Genomic DNA, 25,650 nt, shown 5'->3' with positions numbered 1-25,650 from the left:
ACTACCAACACTTTGTTATTGCTTACAGCAATACAATGAATGGCTCCCCCATGCATTTTGTGAGTTAGGAACATAGAAAGCTGCCTTATATTGCTTAGACCTTTGGTCCATCTAATTCAGTGTTGTCTATGCTGACTGGAAGTGGCTCTCCAAGCTTTCAGGCATGAGTTTTCCACAGCCCTACCTGCAAATGCTAAGGGTTGAACCTTGGATCTTCTGCATGGAAAATGTGTTCTACCACCAAGTTATGGCAACGACCTAGAATAAAACATTCCCACACACATAGTTCAGTTAGTGATACTTTGTATATCAAATGCTATGTGTGCATGCTTTTTCACCCTCCTTGCTTCCTCTGGAAGTCCCAGTAAGGACTTTTATAGAAACAATTTCTCTGTAAGAGACTTAAGGCCCCTCTTGTAGCAAACTTTATTTACAAAATATACAGGAGGAGCAGGTGGGAAGCATACACGAAGACAAACAGTAAAAGTCACCAAGCAACACCCGTCCATCTTCCCAACTACAAACATCTTAGCAACTGTTTCTAGTAACCTCAGCCTCAGATTTGTTTTCCCCTTTTTGCTTATATTCAAACACACACACACACCTAGATCTCTCAGTGTCTGCCTAGCATGGGTGTAGCCAGGATTTATCGGGGGGGGGGGGGACTGAGCTATCTGTGACACAATTGGTCAGTTAGTTAAGTATTTTTATTTATTTACTTGATTTAGGGGGCAGCTGTACTCCCCTGGCTGCACGCATGGCCAATAGTCCTCAAAACCATTAACCAGGAGAGCCTCTTTCCACCATCAGATGTCAGGTTGGAGAGAGGGAGAGGTCCTTTAGCATGATCAAGAAGCATGACTATATCTACAGCACTAGGAACTAGAATTACTTTGAATCATAGCCCTTACAAAGGTTTAAAAAAACCACAAAACCCCACCTGTGTTCCAAGTGAAGATGGTGGCTCTGTTGTGATGGATTGACTCTGAAAGGTTGTCCGCATAAGACTCTTGTTCTTCTTGTTCAGCACCTTAACATACAACTAGAATGTAGGTAGAAGTACTTTGGGGCTGGGAGCACCATGTTGACCAAATATATTCTCAAGGGACTGTATCCAATGTTGGTCAAATTCAGAGCAGACCCATTAAAATTTGTGAGCAGGACTAACTTAGGTACAGTAATTTCAATGGGACTCATCTGAGTGGTGCTCTTTCCATTATACATGGCACCAGCACTGCTATCATGATCCCTCTGACCTAATATATCTACTGAATATGAAATAGTTGTAAATTTATGGAGCTCCCTCCTACTGGAGGTACAATTGGCCTGCCCAATAATGTTTTTCTAACACATTTATTTACTCTGTCGTTTGAAGTTGAGGCACTAGTTTCGAGTCTCTGGGACTGTTCTATGTTGTCAGATTATTTTATTTTATTGCTATTTTATTATTATCATTTTGTTTTATTGTATGGTTTTATATTATGTTGTGTACTGCCCTGCAATCTTAAGATGAACAATAACAGCAACAATTCGTATAAAGCATCTCACATTAATATGCCAGTTTGCATTTATTTCAGTCTAGCATTCCAGATTTGGTGTGGTTCACTACTATGATAATTCAGCATCTTGGATAATTTAAACAGTATTTACTCAAAATACTCGATCTTAGTTGCTTGTTAATATGTAGTTTCTAAGTGATATCAACCAGTTTGCCTAAAGCTTTACAGGAACTGTTGTTTTCAAGGATTTTCATATTATTTGCTTCACGAATAGAGACCTGCATTTTAATAATGTCTTACTGTTCTGCTTTTAAACATTCAAGGTGCCGACTAAGAGTTGTAAACTGTGAAGTAACTACTATGGAACAGCTTAAGTAAAGCACCGAAGGTGGATGAATTTGGAATACAGAGGGTATATGTGGTGAGTGTTTCATATTTTAATTCCCTGCCTCCTGCAAGATCATTCAATATTACAAAAAGCTCTATTTATTGCTTCCTTTTTTGGATTTAGGGCTCAAGCTAAACTCTGCAGTTGTGTGTACTAAAAGGTATACAGATGACAAAGCTTCTCCCTAATCACTACTTATTGTACATTATATCGTTTTAGCCATGGCATGCCACGGTATTTAATATACATGTGTCACCCTTCCAGCTCCTGCCTTTGAAAATATATTTTACAATTAATTCATTCCACAAGAAATTATATACATTTTCATTCTCCCCTATGGATTGTGAAATATTTAAATTACCCTCCTGGAATCTACATCCTATTATAACGAGATTTTTGGAATTTATATGTTATGGGCAATTATAAAAGCAATATGGATTGAAAGAATATTCTGAATGATTGGAGAACAAATACAGTATTGTTGAATAAAATCTTGTGGGGTAGATCAATCTATAGTCTTGGTTCCTCTCAGGGTGGGTTGCTGTGGCAACCGCCCCAGCTTACATATATATATATATATATATATATATATATATATATATATATATATTCCCCTAAAGCTTGTTTCAAGAGCTGTACCCAGCATGGGCCAAGCTTAAAAGCAGACAGATGTAGAAAGAAGTGCTTTCGTGAACTACTCTTTCAAGACAGGCCTGTGGTAGAGAGGAGCATAGGAAGGCATGGGGTGGGGCTGAACTCTGAACAGAAAAATGGAACCCAAGTCACCCAGAGTTAGGATGTATAAACTCTGGGGTATTCAAATGTGACTCTGGTACTCTGTAATTTAATTGTCGCTTTTTTTCAATGTAAATTGACAGCGCTGTTTCTTTTGAAGAAATAAACATTTGACTATCACTCCAAATTGGAAAAAAGGGGGGGAATCGGATAATTACTGAAAGGGGATGTTAACTGAGCTCACCATGAAATAATCATACTTGTAAGGGATAGAGACACTTGGCTGCACCTCAGCCCGTGGTAAGGGTATGGAAGGGTTGATTACTCCAATAATTACACCTCCTGTTGTGCATTCCCCCCCCCCCCGCGTGTGTTTTGTTTAATTCAGATGTAAGTTTCAGGTGGAAGGCTGGGAAATGGTGCAAGATTTTCTGTTTCCTGTTGCCAGCAGGCCTAGGCCTAACAGGAACCCTTAATCTTACCTTCCTGGAAGAAATCCAACAGGGATTTGCTGCCAATTATTGGCTGTTTGTAACACATGTTTTTAAAATAATGGTCTGGAGGTGATGGTGTTTCAGTGTAAATTATATTGAATGCTAAATGACACAGGAAGATTCTTCAGGTGTTGTAAGAACTATTTTTATTTGAAGCCTTAAAATATTCTCTACTGAGTTTCAAGAATGAAGGAAACAATGTGACTTCTGTACTGCTTGTCTATGAAGTACTGAAACACTTTTTTTTAAGGGGGAGGTGTCTTATTCATTGCTTTGGGCAACTTTGCTCCGACTGAAAAGTAATGTTGGCACAAACCACTGAGTATCAGTCCCCAGGATAAGGTCATGTCTATTAAAAAACTGGGCCCTAATAACCTAAATATGTAGACGATGCACAGGACATATGAAGCGACTGCATATATTTCTTTCAGTGGTGTCATTCTCTGATTTCGGGCTATTGAGCCAAAGTAGTGCTGACCTCTGCCTTGTCAAGCGGAGAGCCTTGCCTTTGAGACATTTCAACACTTTGCAGCAGCTTCCTTCCAAAGAAATGCAAGAGATTCTAGAATTTTGCTCACTACACTTAGGTTGGCCTCATATAATTCCCCCCTCCCCTTATTTTACCTTCTCCCAGGTGATTTTGTGTTGCGTGTTTGGCAACATACCAAGATGACAGACACTGTTGAGTTTTGTCACCCCTTGTCCAAGAGACAACCATCTTGGTGCATATAATTTCCTGCATTTTTTCAATGCCCCCAGCTTTGCTTTGAATAATTTGAGACCAGTTTGGCCTATGTGAACATACAGTTCTTGGATAACCATAGGTAAGGATAAGGATTTTCCAATGTATTTCTTTCTCTGCCTAAACAGCAGCTAATATAGTCTGTAGATTGAATTTTGTTCACCCTATTTTTGTGCGCAAAAAATAGACACTTTGAACAAGTAATAGCTTCTCTAGTCCTACATCTACCAACAAGATATCTATGAAATCCAGTTCCTAAATCCCATCTCAGAGCCACTTCCAGACTGTTTCTATTCTGTGGATAAGAATTCAATTGCAGATCTGAAAATTCATTTTGCGAAATGAAAGTGGATTTAGCCTTCTTGCACAGCAAGACTGGAAAGTGAGAGAGAACAGTATTTTGATACAAAGTTGTATAAACCTCCCACAAACAAATCAGGATGAGTATGCAACAAACAGCCAACATTGTATAACCTCCCCACAAACTTTGTGAAGAGAAATCGCGATGAATGCTCAATAGGTCACCTGGAAGCAAGTTATGTCCTACTGAGTACTCTACTGCCCTTCTAGCACATGCTAGAAATCTGAAATGAATAAGAGACTGTGGGGACCATAGATCTTTGTTTATAGTCAGATTCATTACTGAACTCTATATGAAGTCAGGTTATGGTAGGCTCATAGGTCTCTGTTTCTCTGTCTGCATGACTTCTTTCCTTGGGGGCAAGCTGGCTTCAATGGTCAGGTGGTGCTGCAAGTGATGAAAGAGAAGTTTTCTCTCCATGGAATAGCCCAGCCTCTGCCTCCATTCATGTCTTGCTTGTCTCCTTGGAGACAACCAGGGTGTGAAGGGGCAGATTGGCCTGTGAGAGTGAAAGAAGGAGTGTCCTCTCTCCTAGTGCAGGCTGGTGACTGAAAAGAAATGAGCCATACCCCATGACCATGGGAAAGCAATGGGAAAAAGCAATGTTTCTCTCACTTCTAATTTCTCCAGTCTTAAATTCATTGTTGTTGTTGCTTTGAAGAACGAAGTCCTCATGAAAATTCATAAGCATTTCACTATGAATAATATACAGTACACATTTTTGTATACCATTTCCCCTTATGTACACATTTTTGCAAAAACAGCTTTTTTAAAAAATGATATTTTCACTAATATGTGCGTGTTTATTTACAAAGCTGGTGCATCATGGTCCTCAATCCAATTTATGGGGTTGTGAGGTTAGACAACATTATGTGTCCCCTTCTTCTTCTGTGACTTTGAACAGCCAGGTATCTTGAAAGGAATTCCTGGTGTTACTGCAATTCAAGACATATCCTACAGAAAGTTAAATGATCTACCTTAAAGCCTGTAGTCAAGATCCAAAGGGACCACCTAAACCTGAAAGCTGGGGACAAAATGGTGTGCACATTTCAGCAAACTTTTAAGCATTTTCAATCTCCGTTGCTTTCAAAAGGAGAGATTAACTCTCCCATTGAAATCAGCGCAGTTTAGCAGAAATTTCTCCATGCATTTGGACTTTTTGATGGCTGCAACACCAAATAGTTATTTCCATATGTGAAACAGCCATCACAAATCAAACACCATCTCACACCATGTCAAGCACAATGATTTTCAAGTGAGGCAGCTCACCACAATCAGTGGTAAGTCATTGTGTGATGCATTATTGAGTGGTGTGCATTCATACATGCATGTGTCAGGAATGTGGCTGCATAATCACTAAGTGATATACAGTCAACGAGCAATTTGCACAGGGGTTCCATTCTTGGACCCCATGCGTGTTAGTGGAGCACGTATAAGCACACCCCAACCCATTCTGCTCTGCCCCTGTTCCACCCTTTCAGTGACGTGTTTTCTGACGTTTTCGGTCATTTCTGGGTTTGGTGCTGTGCACACGTGCTTTCATGCATCTTTCGGATACATCTTAAGTGGCCATTGTCAGTATTGTGAATTTCCCCTAGAGCTTGGTCCCAAGAATAGGTATACATTGAATCTTGAAACCACAGAGGAGTTATAGTGTATCAACCTTCATAGTGCATTGCAGCATGTCATCTGTCTGAGGTAACTAGATTTTTCCTGTTGTCTGTACGATTATCACGTTAAAGGTGTATGTGTTTTGTTTGTCACTGTGGAAGAAAGAGCAGGGTTGGTGCTGAAAAGAAAATGCTAGTGCTGTATGACTGAACGTGTGGCAGTTATCAACAGGCCCACGTTTTCCTGGGTGCTATTTGATGCTGTGGATTTCAATCCTGAAGGGTTTCTAGATTGTTTCAAAACCAGTTTTGTAATGTAATAAATAAATCCAAAATACTGAACTATGGTAAAATTGCTCCTCAGCCATTTATGGTGTGCCTCTTATACCCATGAGAGAGATGTGTCTGCCTGCTGAAGTACTAGAATATCAAGTCTTTCCAATAACACATGGATCAGTGACGCAATAAAACAATATCACGTTGCTCTTAATTTGCAGCCTTACCTTGTATTGTGTGCTATGATGATTGTCACTAAGAGTTTTGTCTTTGGTGTTCAATGGGAACTTGGAAGTTCCTTTTCCAGGCAATAAAAAAAAGTTATTCTACATTTTCTGGTCTTTATGCCCTCAACTCTGGAAGTTCACAGGTCCTTTTCAGGCCATTTTGTATTTATTTATTTATTTTAAAATTCATTTATAAACTTCAATATGTCTGCATACATACCGGTATACCCTGATTATGTAAGAAACCATTCTTTTGTGGTGCATCCAAACTGATAGGCACTTGACCATCTGAGATGGCATCATCATCATCATCCATTCCTCCATCACAAAGGAGGAGTCATGCCATGGCCAGTTGTTGGATGTGGACATGAGAACCTTAAGTTTAAATCTGCCCAGCACCATCATTGTGCAGTGCTTGAATAAAGCTTCCCTTTAGCAAAAAGGTGTAGTATCTGATGGGAATGATTGCAATTGTAGAAGAATGGCTGAAACTGGATTCTGTCTGAAACAAAGGCATGTGCTTCATAGACACCTCTTGCTCCCCTCCTGTTCGGCTATAGATTCCTTAGTCTATCTCTTCCTTATGCTACTATCTATAGTGTCATCTGTGTGCCAGGTGCTGGACAAAACACTGAAGTCTGGTCGAGAGGACTTGGCAGCATTTTAATTACGTAATGCATATAAAAGGTGTGATCAGAACTTAGAACTTATCTTAAACACTCCCATCCCATTTTGATATACCAAAAAAATGTAAGGAAGGATTCAGATATCACAAAATGCTGGAAGGTTCACTCATCAGTGGCATAAATCCTAACGCCCAGAAAATAATGCTCAAGCAGCAGCAAATTGGTATGTTGAATTGGTAAGTGGGCAGAGCAATCATAGGTGGTGGAGAACTCTGTGGTAGAGAAACTGTGACTTTATAAGTTCTGCCAGCTTTCACGGGCAAGGTGTGTGTGTGTGTGTGTGTGTGTGTGTAGGAGACAGGTTTTCCTTTCCCAAGACCCACCACTGTTCAGCCTTCCAAATTTCCCCCTCCAGATGACACTGATATTCCATTTATGGGAGTGTGTTGGGTGAATGAGAGGGCCTTGGATCCAAGACTGCTCCCAACTTGTCCTCTCCAGCATTCTTGAATACCCTGTTTCTGGCCTTGCTCCTTTCAGAGTTACCACTGGTAAACTCTGACAGCAGCAGAACATGGTCCCACACCCAGAAAGCCTCTGCCTGCGGAGAGGGAGGTCTACACCACCCAACAGCTTCTCAGCCACCCTTGCAGGGAACAGAAGTTCAGTCCCTTATTCCGTATAAATAAATAGATACCTTTCCATTCCTTTTCTTTTTAAAGAAAGCCACTGAATTCCAAAGTACAAATACTTACGCTTTTCTTTTGGCAATAGGGATATTTAATTAAATATATACTTTTTTGTTTCCGTTTAAAAAAAATACAAGTGGCTGCATTAGTTCATGGGGTTGGGGGAACCTAAAAGTTAGCAATATGGTGATATGCACAGTAAGATAAATGTAAATGTCTCCACGTACAGAGTAAGCTTCAAAGTACCCTAGCACTCTTCTTCAGATGGGTTGTTAAACAACAAACAGAAAAAGAGAGGATGAAAGAAAAAATATGCTCCTGGGCATCTTAAAAAAAAAAAATCTCTCCATTTGCCCACATTCTGTTTTTTTGTTTTGCTTTGCATCCAGCCCGAAGAAGCATTCTGTGGAGCTTCAAAGCTTGCTCACTGTTGTGTGACATTTCAGTCAGATTATCCTGCTCTTGATTTTGGATTTAACCTGGACTGTCTACTGTTTTCGGGGCCTCATCAGGTTGTGAAGTATGTTTAAGCAATATTCATATAAATGAATATTCATTGTGAGAGGTGAGGTTGCAGGGAACCAAGCAGAGGGCCTTTTCGGTAGTCACTCTTGCCCTGTGGAACACCCTCCCAGCAGATGTCAAACAGATAAGCTGCTATGTGATTTTTGAAAGACATCTGAAGGCTGTCCTGTACATGGAATTTCTTAGTGATTGGTGCTATATTGTGTTTTTACTGTTTTTTGTTGGGAGCCACCCAGAGTGGCTGGGACAACCAAGACAGATGGGCAGAATAATGATGATGATGATGATGATGATGATTTAATTTATCACCTCTGTAAAAGTCATCTTTTATTCTGTATTTGAACGCAATGAACACCTTTCCTCTATTCCCCCCCCCCACCGCAATGAAAACACAACCCTCCATGTACTGATCAGAAGGCAAGTGCCAAAACTACGACGAATCGAGAAAGCAGACCGTCGTGGAGTTTCACAAGTGATCCATCGCCCTAGAGAAACAAGGAGGAAGGTCAGCAAGTCAGCCTGTCCCCTTTCCGATAGCGGCCACTTTAGGGCCCAGGGAGCGCTTCTTGGCCGCGCTGCGGTCGCCAGGCAAAGGGGCAAGGTTGCTCTCAAGCTCTTCCCGGGCGATGCTCTCGCAGAGCTGAGCTGGTGAGCTGGCACAGCGGAGTTTGCGAAGGCCAAGTGAGGATCTGTTCAGAAGGGGCACCAGGGAACGCGAGCTGCTGCCAGACGAGCGAGCGCGCCTAGGCTTCCCGGGCAAGGAAAGGAAGGAACCGTTATTTTATCTTCCAACCACCCTGACCCAGCTGCAAAGCCTGGCGAGTTTTATCTGGCTTTCCCCCCCCCCCTCCCCAAATCGTAGGAGCATCCCGCTTGTTCCCCCGGAGCCCGCGCGCCTGTTTCCTGTGCAATTTGTTTGGAAGCGTCCCGGGTAAGTGAAGTCACGCTGGCGCGGGGAGAGAGACGCGGGGAGACGGGAAAAGCCGCCCGAGTTTGGGAAGTGGGGCTGCTCCACTTTGGCGAGAGTGGAGCAGAGGGTCCGCGAGGTAGGCGCAGCAGAGGTGGAGGGAGGGGGGCAGAGGAAAGGTCAGCGCGCCGCAAGAAACGAAACTACAACAGCCGCCTGCCTCTCGCCTCCCACCCCGGCTGGGCGAAGGCTTTCGGGCGGGGAAATGTTTTCCGAGCACGTTGGAAAGTTAAGCTGGCTGGGCAGCGTGGAGCGAGCGCTGCCGCCTCCAATGTCGACGAGATGGTGCTGCCGCCGCTAGCGGCAGACTTTCCCTTGCATTGCAAGCGGGACTCCCTCTGTTGCTTCCTCCGAGAGCCTCGCCGCTCCTCCGATCCGCTATTCCATTGAGCCGGAGGGCTGGGATCGGAGCCCATCCGGACACGCACCTAGCGTTTATCTGCCGGCCGATTCCCTGCTTTAGCTTCATCTGTCTTCCTCACTGGGCAACCGAAGACGCCACGCTTCCTAAGCATTTAAGCAGCTCCCCCACCCCAGCTCCGTCCCTTCGCCCTCCTGGCTCCACATCCATCCCAGCCCACCGACCCACCGGGTTTTTTGTTTGTTTGTTTGTTTTTGCAAGTGTTGCCGCTGGGGATCTCCGGGCGCCTTCCTTCCCTCCCTCCCTCCCTCCCTCTTAACTTCCCAATCCACGCGCGCCTCGGGGGCTGCCGGAGTCGCCTCTGGCCGAGACCACTTCGCTGGCCCAGACGACTCCTGCCATTATCTCGGGCGTCCTCTCCTCCTCGCCCCCACCCGCCCCTGTCCAATATCTTCTGGGAGGCACAGACAGACCTGACCAGGAGGGGGACCGGCATCTGCGGGACGGTGTTCTCTGCCTCTCTGCCGCGCGATCGCTTTGCTCGTGTATAATAATAATAATAATAATAATAATAATAATAATAATAATAATAATAATAATAAGGATTGTCACCAAGGCTTGTTCCGTGGCATATGCCAAGTCCTTCGACTCCCCATATCCACTAACCAAGACGTGCCCCCCCCCCAATTACGCGTGTGCGAGCTCTCCCTGCATCCCCCCCCCGTAAAAAACTAAAATTAGCAAAATGTCAGGCATGGCAAGATTGATTCAGCCAAGATGCAATTATCATTTAAAAAGTGCTTGATTGAGGTGCCTGATGTTGGGTGATTTATTCTGCATACCATATACATAATTAAAGTAGGGTAGTGGAGTAATTTATCAATCTCGTTGAGACTAGAGAGGGGCGAGAGAGAATGAGAGAGCGAGAGCGCTTTGCCATCGCCTCTTCCTCCCTTTCTAGACTCCTAGCTGGTCTCTCGCCTCACTCTCCCTGTGTTTGTTTTATTAAAACGCTTTCGGGATGTGATCCCGCCCCCTTTTTTCAAGAGTGAAACTGATTATTTCTCCAGCTCGGCAGGAGAGAGTCATTCGTTTGGGATTGTGGGAGAGAGAGGGGAGAAGAAGAGGAGGAGGAGGAGGAGGAGGAAGGGAGGAGGAGGAGAGGAGGAGGGAGGACACAAGCAAGAGAAGCTTCTCCGGGCGTGTAGTTGTGAAGCTTCCTTTCCCTGCCTCCCTCTCTCTCTCTCTCTCTCTCTCCCCTCCATCCGTGATGTTACAAAGCCTGTGAGCTGTTCTTTTCCCCCACTCGCCTCCTGTCACTTCCTAGACGCTCTCAGGACGATTCCTGCTTACTTTTAATCCGGCCAGCAGCACGGGCACTTTCGCCTCCTGAATCCTCAGATATACACACACATACGCCGCCACCATCGCCAGAGATCCGCTGGCTGCTCATTGGATTGCTTTGCAAGGTTGTGTGTGTGCGCGCGTGTGCGGTGCGCGCGCGTATGTGCGGTTAAAGGAGGCTGCATGTTGAACCAGGTGATGAACATTTTACAAGGCTGGAAGAACTAACGGCTCCCCCCACCCCTGCTTCCTCCTCCTCCTCCTCCTCCTCCTCCTCCTCCCCACCACTCTCCTCGGTGTCTTGTCTCTTCTTCTCCCTCGGTTGCTCCCAAGAAGGGGAAAATATCTCAAGGACTAGCCTGATCATCCAGCCCTTTGCAATGTAAGTACACGTGCGATTTCATCGAGAAGTAGCATAGACTCACTTGCTCCTTCAGCCCCTCGTGGAGGCATTGCAATGTTTTATATGGCAGGCGGCTTAACATGTACTGAGAACGTGCGTGGCGCAGGCATAGCGTAGTCGGGTGCCTTTAAAGTAACTTTGCACTCAAACCCAACATAGTTAAAGTTGCAGAGAAATTGTGTCTCTTCTCCTCCCCTCCCCTCCCCTCCCCATCCTCCATCAGCTGCATGAGTATTTAAACTTTCATGAAGTTAGTTCACGTCATTGGTGTGTTTTGATATTGTGAAGTGCACTCAGGTTTGTTTGTCTGACCTTGGAGTACTTGCCCTGCGAGTTATCAAACAGTGTGCAGTGAAGAAATAAGCTGGCATAAGTGCAAATGGCCTTTTCAACTTGGCTGTGTGGAGCACATCACTTTTGTTTTAATGCCTCAGTTTTCGACACAGCATCCCTCCCAGAGCATCTTTTTTCATTTGCACACTTTGCTCTGAGATGGGGGAGTCTGGGAGATCCGAATGGGAAAAGGTCTCTCTCTCTCTCTCTCTCTCTCTCTCTCCAGCCTTTCCAACTTTAGCTGTAAATTAAGCAAAGCTAGATCGCTCCCTTGCAAGCTGTCTAACTTCATTATTTATCTAATTTTCACCCTGTTTTAGTTTTGTGTGATGGAGGAAGGGAAATCTATAAAAGATAGTATTTCATTATTTGAAAATAGTTATATTTTGGAGTAGCACAATAGACTTGACTTGGGAGATCATGTGAGAATAGTGTTACTTTAATAATGCTGTTTGTCTGAATTGTAGAACTTGTTGTTTTCATATACAGTATACGTATCTGGCCAAGCTTGTAGTGTCTCATCTTTAGAGTAACCAAGATAGGTCTTTTAAAATTAAATGCTTATGGTACACACCTCATACCTGCTACTGTTTTAAGATGATCAAGCAGAAGAAGGGCATTCAGCCAATATTTCAGTGGTGGTCTATAGATTCCTAGCTCAAGACAAAATGCTTTTTAGTAGCATATATAAAATGAAACATGAAGGCCATTGTCTTAAATATGTATCAGTACCTTACATTTGCTTTACTAGAGGATATAAAAGTGTCCAGTTCGCCAATTACATTAGACAAATATGTGAAGCCTGTTTTCTTTTCCTTTCCCAGTGGCACTTAGCAGTGGCATTGTTGTTATAGAGTATACATATTTATATGCAATGTAATAATGCTAAACCCTAAGGCATAATAGAGGCAGGGCATAGGAGTATAATCACCTGTGAACCAAGAGCTATTTTTTACAGAGTAATTTCAGGATGCTACTTCAGTCCTAAATAAGGTTCAAGGAGTCTTTTATCATAATGTGTCACTTATGTTTTAAGGAAGTTATAGTCAATAAAATGAGCATTTTGAAGCATTTATATGTGTCGTCCCCCCTATGCTTCAGTGCGCATTGTATCTATTCTTAATATTATACAAGATTACTCAGTGCCTCTGGAAACACTGGAATATATTTCACTGGCTAAAATCCTCAAGATTTGGAAAGCATTGTCTGCAATCTAGCAAAACATACATATATGAATTGTTATTGTATGTTATGATACTAGTTTGGGGGGGGGCAGTTCTATGATTTTATCCTGCAGATCTTTCTATGAGTTTGATTTCACAAAACTGCTTGCGTAACAATAGACAACTCATAGGAATGAGTAAAATGAAGCTGATAAGCAGAAAGAAATCACTTTTTGACAGGTTCCAAATATGACATAAATGATTAGATAGCCAATTTATACTTGCTGATAACTGCAAATAGTTGGAATATATGAGGTTTGCTTTTCTCTAAAGTGTGCTAAATTATAAACACTGCACCTATAGCGAGGTTGTCTCAGAAATGTGTACCTGGGGTTGCATTACAAATATAATTGTATAGAATGCTGTTAAAGTTACAGTACTTGTTTGGGTTGCCTGTTCTGGAATCCTTTATGCGTGTAATAATGACAATGTAGTGCCCTCATGGTAAGGATGTTTACTTGGAAAAAAAGTTGTAGTCAAATAACTCGCTTGTTGATAAATTCTTATGATAATAGGGCAGATGGCTGACTTTTCATAAACCATCATGTAAGCAACTACCTGTCTTAATATCCCTAAGCTAAAGACATTTATATACCTAAAGCATATATTCAAAGATGTAAAAATATTTTTGTCCTGTGATTTAAAATATTAAGTAACTCTTAGGAGGACAGAAATATTCCTATCAGTTCAACTTCAACATTTCTGAACTGAAAACTAATGAAGTTCTATATGTTCCATTTATTACATGGATAAAAATGGGTAACACCGCACTCCAAAACGCATTTACTAAGTTGCAAGTTCTGTTGAAATCTATGGAACTTGCTTCTAAAGGAAAGTTATTTGCTAATGTTGTTGTGTTTAATAGAATTTGTTCACAATTATTTTGCTTTTAAAATGTCTTATTTCTAAGAAGTAAATTTTTCAGAAGTTTGACACACTAATCAAGGGCATACTTTCTCTACAAGACAAGAAGCCTTTAAATGTTTTCAGCAAGTCATGATTTCATGTCAGATGCCAGAGAGAATGATCACTTTAATAACTTTCAGACTTTAACCTGTTGGACATAGACCAACTTCTTAGCTATGTAGCCTAACCAAAATTAGAATAACATGGATCTGAGTGGTTTTAAACTCTCTGATTATTTCTATATGAGGTTCACAAAGTTCTATTCATGGAAATAAAAATAGTATCTTCATCATTTCTACACATCATGTTGTATTTTGTGTAATGTGGGTTCTTTCCCTGAGTTAAATTCAAGTTTTATGTAAATGTACGTTCCTAGGTACCTGGCAAGTTAAATGTTATAAATGAAATTCAGAAAAAGTATACACCTTGCTAAAAAGTTTGTTAACTAACTGAAGTGTAGCAAGTTGTGGCTTTAAATGACTGATGGCATAGGTCTGCAGCATTTATGTTTGTAAAGTACAACGTATATACTTTAGAACTAGTTGACGCAGACTGCAGAAGTTGCAAGTGAAATCTGAAGATATTCAGGCACATTCCTTTGCATTTTGAATATAGTAATTGGTTTGCTGCTCTGAACAGATTTAAGTTAATCTCATGAGAGCTGGCGGTCAATATGTTACATGCGGACAGGTGATTAAATCCTAGTATCTTCAGTTCTGTACCTTAATCTCAACTGTCGCATTGACTGCAGTGCAGTAGAGCTTGGCTGTTCGCTGGGATTTGTCATCTTTAGGAAATCAGAGCAGCTTATAGAGACAATTCACAAAACCAACAGTGACAACAAAGTCTTATGTGCCTTACAAAAGGAGGATTAGGCAGTTCAGATGTCAACTTGATTGGACAGAGATAAAAGCTGATTGCTGCTGCGTGGCAAGGCACACTTCATTTTCAATTGGTTATTTATTACATAAGGGCTACTATAGCATGATTGCTTAGTCATTGTTAAGTGCAATTGGAAGCATGGGGAAATCATTTTTTAAAAAATTGGAGGGGGGTTTGCAATGTGATCATTCAAAAATTGCAGCTTAATGGTGTTCTAATGCTTTGAGAGCTCAGTGGCTGTGCAATTACTATAGAACCTTAAAGTTTTATGTATATGCAGTACCTGGTTATATGAACCTTCCTCCCAAGTAATCGTTCAGAAAGTCAAAGACTACACCTATTTCTTACTGTGCCTGTATAGTAAAATGCCATGTAAAGGCACAGCGAATCCTCTAACAAGTTTATTTTGGAGAATTTCTGTTGGAATCATGGAGATTGCTGTTGAATAATTTCAGGATGGCAGCTATTTGCCTCAGTTTATAATTTATTTACTTATTATGTGTGCAAGGCTTTTAAACTCTCTTCCTCCCAGAAGCTTTGGCTATCTTTTAGAATGGAATACTCAGTTGTGTTTTTTTGTATTCGCATCTCTGGAGGGTTAACTAATATTTTTTGAATTAAACTTTGGAAGCACTGAACGTTCCAACTGACTAATTGCCTAGTTTCTCCCCTTTTATTAAAACCTGATAAAACCCAATGGATACCCCTTGGTGTCTTACGCGGGTGTGACCCCAATGAGTCAGCCATAAATGTAAACATTCCATTCCATTGCCTTTGGCAGAGGTAAAGGTGATCTCTAAAATTAATACTGATGTGCTTAAAATCTTTTTTAGTGATGGTTTGTATTTTTAGGATTAGAAATAATATAATTAAAATGGTTAGCACTCATTTAGCTATAGATTTCCCCCTATTTGTCATATAGGAAATTTCATTTCCTATGTGTTTCTCTCTTGACCTCGTCCTCCCCGCCCCCCACCTTTTCATTTCACATGACCTTATTTGTAGGATTCATTGCTTGGTTAAGGTGCAGTACATGTTAATAAGCTGATTTGGACTATGATCCTAAGCACACTTACTTGGAAGTAAGTACCACTGAAATCAGTAGGGCTTAATATAAATGCTTATAGAAATGAAGAGCCAGTCGCTAGAGAAAAAGGACTCACCCAAAGCTATGTCCCTAAGAATGTTTACTTGGAAATAAACTCTTCTAAAACTAGTGGGATTTGCTTTTAAATGGTGTGTTAGGACTAGGGTGACAGTCAACTTACACCAAAGCACTCTGGTTTAACTAGATTGTGGACTGGAGTGTGTAGGCATTGAAAACGAACAGTGGCAAGATTGCCGTCTTACTTTGAGGCTGCGAAAATATATAAACAGTGTAATAGAGCGTTTAACCTACCCTGAGCATTTCATAGCACTATAAAGTAGAAGTTTAAGTGGCAAGAAACTGTTTTAAGGCATGTTGTTATACTTCATGAAGCATTATTAATAATAAAGTTTAATCATAGAATGTTGTAGATGCTGCTGGGAATTAAATGAATTCTTTCAACTTACTCTCAAGTGTCAAGAATAGAGTGGAAGCTCACAACTGCTCTGGTTTAGGTTTGTGTTACATGTTTTTTTTTTTTTTAATAAAATCTGGATATGTCTGTGTTTGTAAGCAGCATTTACATCGTACAGATTATGATTCAATCTGTAAATATCTCTGGTAGTGATTATTTCATTGGGGGCCGAGCCACCAAACAAAAATCTCTTAGTTTTCCCATGTTTTGTGCGGTCGCAATGGATTGCTGAATAACTTAATGAAGTGAATATCATCTAGCAGTAGAGGGGTGTATTAGGAAGAGGGAGAAACTTGCTTATCAAGAATCTAGCAACTTCTTATTGTTATAACGTAAAGTTGTGAGATGGTCTTTTATGGGTTACCAGCTGTATTTTGTTGTGTGTGTGTGTGTATAACCGTGAAAAGTCTGTTTAGGTGGCTTTAAACCATTTTTCACAAATCTCAACTTTTGGATAAAGTATTGGGATATGAACATCCTCAGCAATGAAAAGTAATTTCTTTCTTACACAAGACCAAGATGTCATAAGGTGCTATAAATGTGGTTTATGGCCTAGGCTGCAAATATAGAGGTGATAAGACACTTAGCCTCATTCTGTCTAGAATTTACAATATAGACTAAAACCATCTGAAAGAAACTGGTTCCCACCCCACAACCCAAAGCTGAAGATGTGTGTTAATATACACTCAATTTCATATAACGATTAATTAAAACAATTTTTCTGGGTGTGTAGTTCTTGCTGACATATGCTGAAATTTGTTATTATTATTTTTTTATCAAGTGTGGCAAATCTTTAAGCTAAAATGCTGCCACACAATTAGCTGTATTTCAAATGTCTGTGCAGTAGAAAAAGAACAATTCTGGAATCTGCCACTTATTCATGTCATTTGTGATGGGACTATGGCTCATTTGTCACCTTACAGATTCTTGCTATCAAGTTAAGTGGTTTTAACAAAGACATCTAATGAATTAGGCTCTTGATGTGAGCTCTTGGGCTACTATTTATCAGTTGCTCAGGTGTCACAGGATACTTGGGCTGCATTCCTGTGCATAGTTAGGGCTGTTTAAATTTCTCTGGAGCCAGTGGAATTTAAATAGATGGATTGTGCACAGGATTGCACCTGGAAATATCTTTTCTTCAGGGGAGGGGGTATACTGCAAGCTGTACTGAATGTATAAGAATGCATGAAACGCAACATCCAGGTAGGCAACAGATTAGTAAGTGTACATGCATGTTCACACGAGTGTGTACTCCAGAATGCTCCAGAAAGATGATACAATTGTACCTCGGGTTAAGAACTAATTTGTTCTGCAGGTACGTTCTTAACCTGAGGTACCACTTTAGCTAATGGGGCCTCCCGCTGCCACACAATTTCTGTTCTCATCCTGAGCAAAGTTCTCAACCTGAGGTACTATTTCTGGGTTAGTGGAGTCTGTAACCTGAAGCATCTGTAATCCAAGGTACCACTGTATAGAACTGAGTAGGTTTTGAGGGGGGGGGATGTTACACTCTTTTGGCTCACCTGTCCTTCCAGCAGGAAATGGCGTAGCATATGATAAACTGTGTTGAAGCATTCCCTAGTAAGGCATTTGTGGCAATTCCCAAATGGTTAGTTAAATATGTACACGCTGGAAATGTCAAAATACATGAGAGGTTTTCACCCTTAGCCAGGAAAGCAAACAAGCAAAACAGATTGCACACTTTCCATGAAAAGACATACTTTTCTTTTTCCTGGAAAACAGAAGGCAACTTTTAATGCTAGCGTACAATACATTAAAGAAGGACCTGGATTTTATTGGGCAATCCTGTAAGCAAGTGTGCCTAGAAGATCTTGTAAACTATTGTGGCAAGGAGTGGAAGGGGGGGGGAGTCCTTGAAGACAAATGTATAATTTCTTTCTAAATGAGATCATAGTAGCGGCTCTGCAACTAAGTAAGTGGCTGGATTGGAATAATTAAATGCATTACTGCTACAGATAAGAGATTTAGTTATTTCTACTGTGCTCCATCTCTCACATCCATAAGTCTTGAGCCTCTCCCCCAGTTCCTACAGGTTCCCCTGTCCATAAAGCTATCATAGCAATTCAGGACATCAGTGCTAAATGAATGAGAACATCTTGGTATGCCAGAATGATTTAAGCCAGTGCCCATGTTCTGTCACATCACTGTCAAGGAGGGATTTCAAGGATGGGGAGTAAAGAACAGGAAATGGAAGGGACGGCATAGGCCACAGGCTGGACGGCCACTGTATCACAGTGTCACAACAGAGTCAGCTGTCAGAGGAGGCTGGGAACTAGGAGCTGAGCCAAGGAGTTAGCTAGGAGAGACCATAGTGGGAATTGGAGCTGAAGAATGCACAGGAATACAGCAAGAGCAAGGAAGATCTTGTTCAGGAAGTCAAAACAGGAAGCCTTCATGTCCGGAGGACCCAACTGCCAACATGAATCTAAGGGACAAGTCTGGGACCTGAGAACACTTCATTGCCAGGAAGGTGCCAGGTTGGGTAGCAGACCACACAGGGCAGCCATGCAGAAATGAAGGTTCCCAGTGCTATTCCTAGCAGGTCCTGACAAACACAAGGAATAATTGCCTAATGAAAAAGAGCTAAAGCATTTTCTTGTAGGCAACAGAGCCATGTGTGGTGCTGCCTTGGTACTCTGGTGACATTCTTGGTATGTCAGTCTTACACCCTCTGCTGATGTTGGCAAGTTCTGTCTATGGCAATGCCCGGATTATATCTGATAAATCAAGACCACTGTAAGCTCTGAGCTCTGGAACTTGTTCTTAAGAATTATTTGTGGTGGAGATGTTACAAAAGAATTGACACTACCTTTAGAATAAACAGTTGTTTTGGCAGACCCAACTATGTGGGCATGCCAGAAAATAAAGAGTAAACTACCTGTATATGTTACATGCTCACTCACTTCACTATCTCCCAATGCTTATTTTGACACCCCCCCCCCAAAAAAAAAAGCAAAATTACTTTGGGAGAGGAAAATTTACAGCAAGCAAAGCAATGAAGTTCAAAGTTTGATTAAACTAACACTTGAAGCAAAACCTTTTAGGGGAAATGCCACTTGGGCAGTGATTTGAAATGGAGAAAAATGTGATCAGGGAATGAGTTAAATGTGTGCTCCCTCCTCTAAAGTAAAAAGATAATGAAAAGAAAAGATTATACGGTATATATGTGAAATGTTGCTTTATTTCTCAGTGGGGCAGAGAGGGGCTATATTACCAGTGTTTAATGTTGATGGTTGACAGCATTCAGTTGACCCTATTATTTGCAAAATGATTGAAGCCAATGCTAGTTTATATGCTGGGCCTAGGACTCTATCTAATATATGTTTAATTTTTATCTTTTAGTACTTTAAGCCAGAGGTGTAGAGTGAGATAAACTCAGTTAAAGACAGTGGATGAGTTTGTACACGTAGCAGGATGAGTGCCACTTGCGGTATGCAACCATTGCCTGGGTTAAACTGCAGTATTTGCTTTTAATATTCAATCAATACCTGTTTAAAGAGGAAAGACTTTGTACAAAGGGCTGAGAGGACTAATTGCTCAGAGACAACATCTATAGAAGCAAAGTTAGCAGATCAAACAATCCTTAGAAAATGTTGCCTTTAACAGTGAAATGATGTAGCTATTGTGAATGTTTTCCTAGTTTCTATTTCAGACAATTAAAGTTATCAGTGTAGTTAAAGACAATGCAACTGCAATAACTGCTACAGTTTTGATGAAAAGCAGATTTTTGTTCCGGATAGTGAAATGGACAAAGTTGTTCCTGCACAATTGGTGGACAGCAAGAGAGCTTCCTGATTTAAAAAGGAAGCCCAATGTGGTCTAAACAGTCACATCAGAGCGAGGATTTGGGTGTGGTCCTGTTTCTCCTTTGATTTTGCTACCCTAAACCACATTTTAGGAGGCCAAGTCTTCATGTCCATGTTAACACTGTGGACTCCCAGAATGACAACGTTTTGCTTCTGGTGGTGGAGAGCCAAACAGTGTGTTTAATTCTGAAGCCCTAAGCACAATTTACTAGAAAGTAAGTCCCATTGAACTTGTGGTTGTTACTTCTGACTAAAACATGCTTGGAATCCCACTGTGGATATGTTACTTTGTTTGGCTAGATAATGCAAAGGAGATCGGGGATGATGATTTCCAAAATAAATTCTTCATCTCTTTGATTTATTGCTCCAATTCTGTATTCGTTGCTCATTCCCTATTGTACAGAGAAATTTGCAGGTGGGTTGTAGCTAATAAAATAATTTTTCAACAAAATACTTTCCTTTTATAAAGGAGACACCCGTTGCATTTGAATTTAAGGGCAAGCTAGACCAGTGAGGAGGGAGAGGAAGATGAATCTGGTTTAGCAGTTTCCCTTGATCGTTTCAGTCTTTTCTCAAAAATTGCTTCAAAAGTCATGAGTAGAAGATTAAATTTAATAAATAAATAAACAAACAGGAAACAGTATCACTAATATTTTTTAAGTATTTGTTTTGATTGAAAAGTATTCTGTAGCAGTTTTTGGTCACATTGTACATGCTTGTCGGGAAAAAAGAACTGACAATCATTACTTGCAGTGATTTTTGTTGTCCACGGCAAAAGGAGTTGTCAACCCTAGTTTACAGTGTTCAAAATGTGAACTGGAATGTCATAGGAGCCTTAGACATTCTATACACCCACACAGCTGAAAATGCAGCCTAGAATGTGCATCCTTGCCACTTACCGTCAGATGTAGCTACTTGAACTTAACCAAAATACATTTATATATAAATTCACACACAGTAATATGATCGTTAATGTTAATGAGGTACTGTAACTGATAGACTCATTTAACTACCAAAGAGAATGAAACAGTATTTCATTAAAGTGCTTTAAAGTGTAAACATTTTGTTAAAAAAGAATTGTAACCCTAGTGATATCAGATCATGGATACTGTTATTAAATTTAAAAGCATGGCAGTGCCGGCAGTGGAAGATAATTTAATATTGTATTTTAAAGGGAACGCACTAATTAGTCACTGGAAACCCGACAATTTTAAAATAAGTGATTGAATGTGCAGCTACTAAAGTACTCTAAGATATTGTGGAATTGATGCCATGAGGCCATCTCCTTAGTTGGATTAGTCCAGTAGGAAAAAATTTTCTTAAGCAATTGGTTCCCAATGAACAATACTTTATTTGTCAATTGTTTCTCAACAACAGAAATTGAAGTATTTTGAAGCAAATTTTCAATTCTGAATCTGTCTTTTGAGTTTTGTTGAATGCAAGAAACCTTTGCGAAACTTCTTCAAACTGTACCTTTCATTATTTTGAATGGCTGACCTGTATGCTTTATGGACTGCAGGCTTCGCATAGCTTTTTTGGTTTCAGCAGAATCCTATGCCACCTTAAAGTGGTCTGCTACAGAACATATTGCTGGGTGAAGTTGGGGGGGGGTGGTTTAGTTAGCCCTTCAGCACTGAAAAATAAATTTGTTCTCTGATTGCAAGCTAAGATATGTATATAATGTCTCACCTAGTATATTTAAATGGTGACTTTGCAATGGTAAATTATGATGGAGGGCTTGCTGACTTTGACTGCAGGAGTTACGTTTTCCTGGTTTTGTAATTACCTTAAATAGATATTCAAAATATATGTGAAATGTGTCAACAAGAGGCTATTGGGTGAGAATGACAGAAGATAATTTTTCTTGAGTTGTCGGGGCACAAAATGAGAGTCTGGGGACAGAATGGGACAGTCAAATAGCACAATATGAGGTGGGCCAGGATTGTGGTACCACTATAATAATGCTGACTCAAACTAGCCAGTAGTGTGCATTTTGAAGTAATGCCATGATCACAATAGCTTATCAGCTGCCCCTCCCCTTCTCAGCTGTGAGGACAACTTGTGCAATTACGTGATTATACAAGCTCAGAACGCGTGCACCCCCCCCCACCGCTACTCACTAACATCCACACCAGAAACACCATTAATATGGGCCTCTTGCAGTGGAAACACTTATATTTGTGTTTTTCCAAAGTATGGGTTTAGGTCACTATCAAAATATGCTGGTCTTTGCATTGCTTTGGCTCTTAAAGAAATAACCCAATGGAACCATTGTGTAGTGAGAGCTACCAAAGGAATCAACAGAATGATTTTTCGTTTAAAGGTAAAGGTAAAGGGACCCCTGACCATTAGGTCCAGTCGTGTCCGACTCTGGGGTTGCGGCGCTCATCTCGCTCTATAGGCCAAAGGAGCTGGCGTTTGTCCGCAGACAGCTTCCGGGTCATGTGGCCAGCATGACAAAGCCGCTTTCTGGCGAACCAGAGCAGCGCACGGAAACGCCGTTTACCTTCCCGCCGGAGCGGTCCCTATTTATCTACTTGCACTTTGATGTGCTTTCGAACTGCTAGGTGGGCAGGAGCTGGGACCGAACAACAGGAGCTCACCCCGTCGCAGGGATACGAACCGCCGACCTTCTGATCGGCAAGCCCTAGACTCTGTGGTTTAACCCACAGCGCCACCTGGGTCCCACTTTTTTGTTTAGGATGGAGCTAACAAGCATAAGGCCTGGGGGGCCTTCACAGGCTCATTAATGCAACCCATAGCACTCCTGAGACAATCTATACAAAGCAGCCCAGTGGGTGCTAGTGGTTACCTCTGCGTCAGCCTCATCCAGACTGAATCTAATTGGAACACAGCCATAGAAAAAGGAGTGTGCTTCACTAATGTCAGAATTTGCAATGAATAGTGAAGGATGTAGAAGGCTGACAGTGACATGGGCGCTTACGTTGGCAGGATTGGTGAGGGACAGGTCTTTGGGCTTTGAGGATTTGCAAGGGAATGCGCTAAGCTTGAGAAAGAGCTGAGAAGGTGAGGAATGGGAAGCTTTGGTGTTGCTTAGACCAAGATGAGTGAGAACTGGTGGCCTGAGTTTGCAGTAGTAGTAGCAATGAATGGGTTTTGGGCCGACAAGATATGGAAGGTGTTAAACTTTGGGACTTGGTTTTAACGGGTGTTTTAAGAGTCATCCTGGTCCTACCGCTGTGAAAAAAATTGTAGCTGAGATCTCTGGGCACGTGCTGTGTGAGGCTTTAAACCCTGCAACCCATTTCAGATTGCCACCTGTACAGTCGTACCTCTTGTTACGAATGCTTCAGGATGCGTACAACATGGGTTACTAACATGCCGAACCTGGAAATAACGGAACGCGTTACTCTCCGCGTTCTGCGGTTCACGCATGCGCAGACACGTCAAATGACATCACGCGCATGCGCAGAGGCGTTGAGTCACGTTTGCACACATGCGCAGATGCGGCGCTTCAGGTTACGCACATCAAGGTTACGAACGAGCTCTGGAACAGAATCCCGTTCGTAACCAGAAGTACCACTGTAATTTAGGGAAATCGCTGTAATAGAATAGCCAGTCTACTGCAGTACCATAATACTTGGGGAAAGGGCCATAACCCCATGTTAGATCATCTGCTCTGTATGCAGAAGGTCCCAGCTTCATCTCCAGCATCTCCTGCCAAGGCTGTGAAATGCTCCTTGCTGAAAATGAAAGAGCTGCGGCAGACAGTGTCAAATCAATCAAGTTATATTCAGAGTACATCCATGGAAATTAATGAACATTCTAAGTTAGCTTTATTAATTTCAGTGGGTCTACTCTGGATAAAACTTAGTTGAAAACCGCCCTAATACAAGGTAGCTTTTTCAGTGTTCCTGTGTACACATACAGTGGTGAGGCAGTTCATGCAGTGGGGAGTAAATGGTAGTAAATGTCCCGTTTCTGAAACTGTTAATATTTACTGTGCTGACTGAACTGGGTGTGGAATCTGCATTTGATTTTTTTTTTTTTTTTAATGCTGCCTGAAAGAAGATACCAAGAAAACTGGGCTAGAACCATCCAAGCACATATTATTCTATCCAGGCATTTATATAAAAGTAATTTCAACTTGAGAACAAACAGTTGGTTTGCAACTGAAGATTATTATTTTTTTTTATTTTAAGGCGGTACAATATTTACACATCTGATAAAAACAACAACTTGTAGGGTGAAGATGAGCTGAAGGCCGGATTTATCACTGATCTACTTTTGTCTTAAGTGGAAATTGGCAAGACAATACTACACATTTTTGTGCGGAGGCATGTCTCACTGCCTTCACATGGGATGGCAGCCTGTGTCGTACTGCTAAACCTCTGAAACACGCAGCATTCCCCTTTGCAGCCATTCCCATCAGAGTGCTGCTGCAACAAGGAATTCACTGAAATGCAACATTGTGCTTACTAATTCTTGTTTTCTCTGCTACTGTTCCTTTGTGGACTCTAGCTCAGAGTTGCGAGTGTATCTGTTTGTGGCTCCCAGTGGCCGGGCATTCCAAGCAGATGTAAGAAGTTAGCAAATCCTCATCTGCTGCTGCTTTCGTTATCTATCTGTCACTCTCTCATATTCTGAAGCCGGAGCATAAGGAGATGCAGTGACGGTGAGATAAAGCAGGGCTTTTTGCTGGCTGCAAAACCAGAAGTGTCTATAACTTTATCTCTTAGAGTTGTTAGGTATAGAATGTCATGAGAAGCAGGAATTTGGGAGTATCAGATACTGTAAATGTAGGATGCATCATGACATGTTGCAAGTCTCTCTCTTTTTTCCTGTTTGTTTGTTGTGTTGTGTGGTGTGTGCATTGGCAAAACATACACAATGAAGATGTTAAGAATTAAACTGGATGTGGAAAATAACAGCTCATAGCAGCAGACAAAGAAGAGGATCTTTTGTACTTGTGTAAAAAAAACAAAAAACCAGGTGGTTTCCAGAGAAGGTATTTTGGCCAGGATGCTCTATGCTAATTTTTCTCAGATGGATATTTCGTCAGGTGCCTTAAGCAATGTGCTAGAGTTGTGCATTGGTGGGAGGATTCAGGAATGATTTCATTATAGAATGGGAGACGGGGGGGTGGTACCTCCTTTTTGTCTACTGAGTTCAACTATATTGGAACAATAAACACAAATAGAGTAGCAGTAGAGTAAATTTGTAGCATCGATGAAAGTGTCCTACATTTCAAGCAAGCGCTCAGGATTCCCACTTCTGTCCATGAGCAGAATACTTATTTGGTGTAGGACAGAACTTTAGCTGTTGTAGTCTGTGGGCTTTATTTGTTCCTTAACTGTGAATGTAAGTTGAACTCTGCACTTCAAACAATTGCAGAGAGTTTATTCTGCATGCAACATACCTCAGCATAGAACATGGCACTTGGAGGTATCAGATAAACTTCAAGTAAATTTCCATGAGTTGAAAGGCAGAAATATTAGTGCTGCTACTCAGACATCCCAACAAGAAGGGGAAAAAATCTGAAAAACAAACAAGCATGATTTTTTAGGAATGACTACTGGCTGACTGACCTGCCACTTCTGACGTGGTTTGTGGAATGCCTTGCAGCACAAAAGCAGCGGTGTTCAACCTCAGGCCCAAGGGCTGAGTGCAGCTCTCCAAATCTGGGCCCCAGATCTCTGCCCAGAGACC

General features: G+C 41.4%; 1 protein-coding gene across 11 annotated transcripts in view; it reads left to right on the top strand.

Moving 5' to 3' along the window:
• The window catches only part of MEF2C (myocyte enhancer factor 2C), a 169,697-nt gene that overhangs the window by 11,750 nt on the left and 132,297 nt on the right, over positions 1-25,650 (top strand). For 9 of the 11 annotated variants that reach the window (XM_033163904.1, XM_033163903.1, XM_033163900.1 and 6 more), the window contains exon 2: positions 1,823-1,920. The gene's annotated coding sequence lies outside the window, so the exon portion shown is untranslated. Of the gene's footprint in view, positions 1-1,822; positions 1,921-10,748; positions 11,227-25,650 lie in introns of those variants that run through there. The other 2 variants (XM_033163896.1, XM_033163893.1) reach the window with 1 other exon arrangement.

The sequence above is a fragment of the Lacerta agilis genome, chromosome 11 (assembly GCF_009819535.1).
Source record: "Lacerta agilis isolate rLacAgi1 chromosome 11, rLacAgi1.pri, whole genome shotgun sequence".
NCBI lineage: Eukaryota > Metazoa > Chordata > Lepidosauria > Squamata > Lacertidae > Lacerta > Lacerta agilis.
Note: the sequence above shows the minus strand (reverse complement) of the source record. Positions and strands in the feature narration are given on the sequence as shown.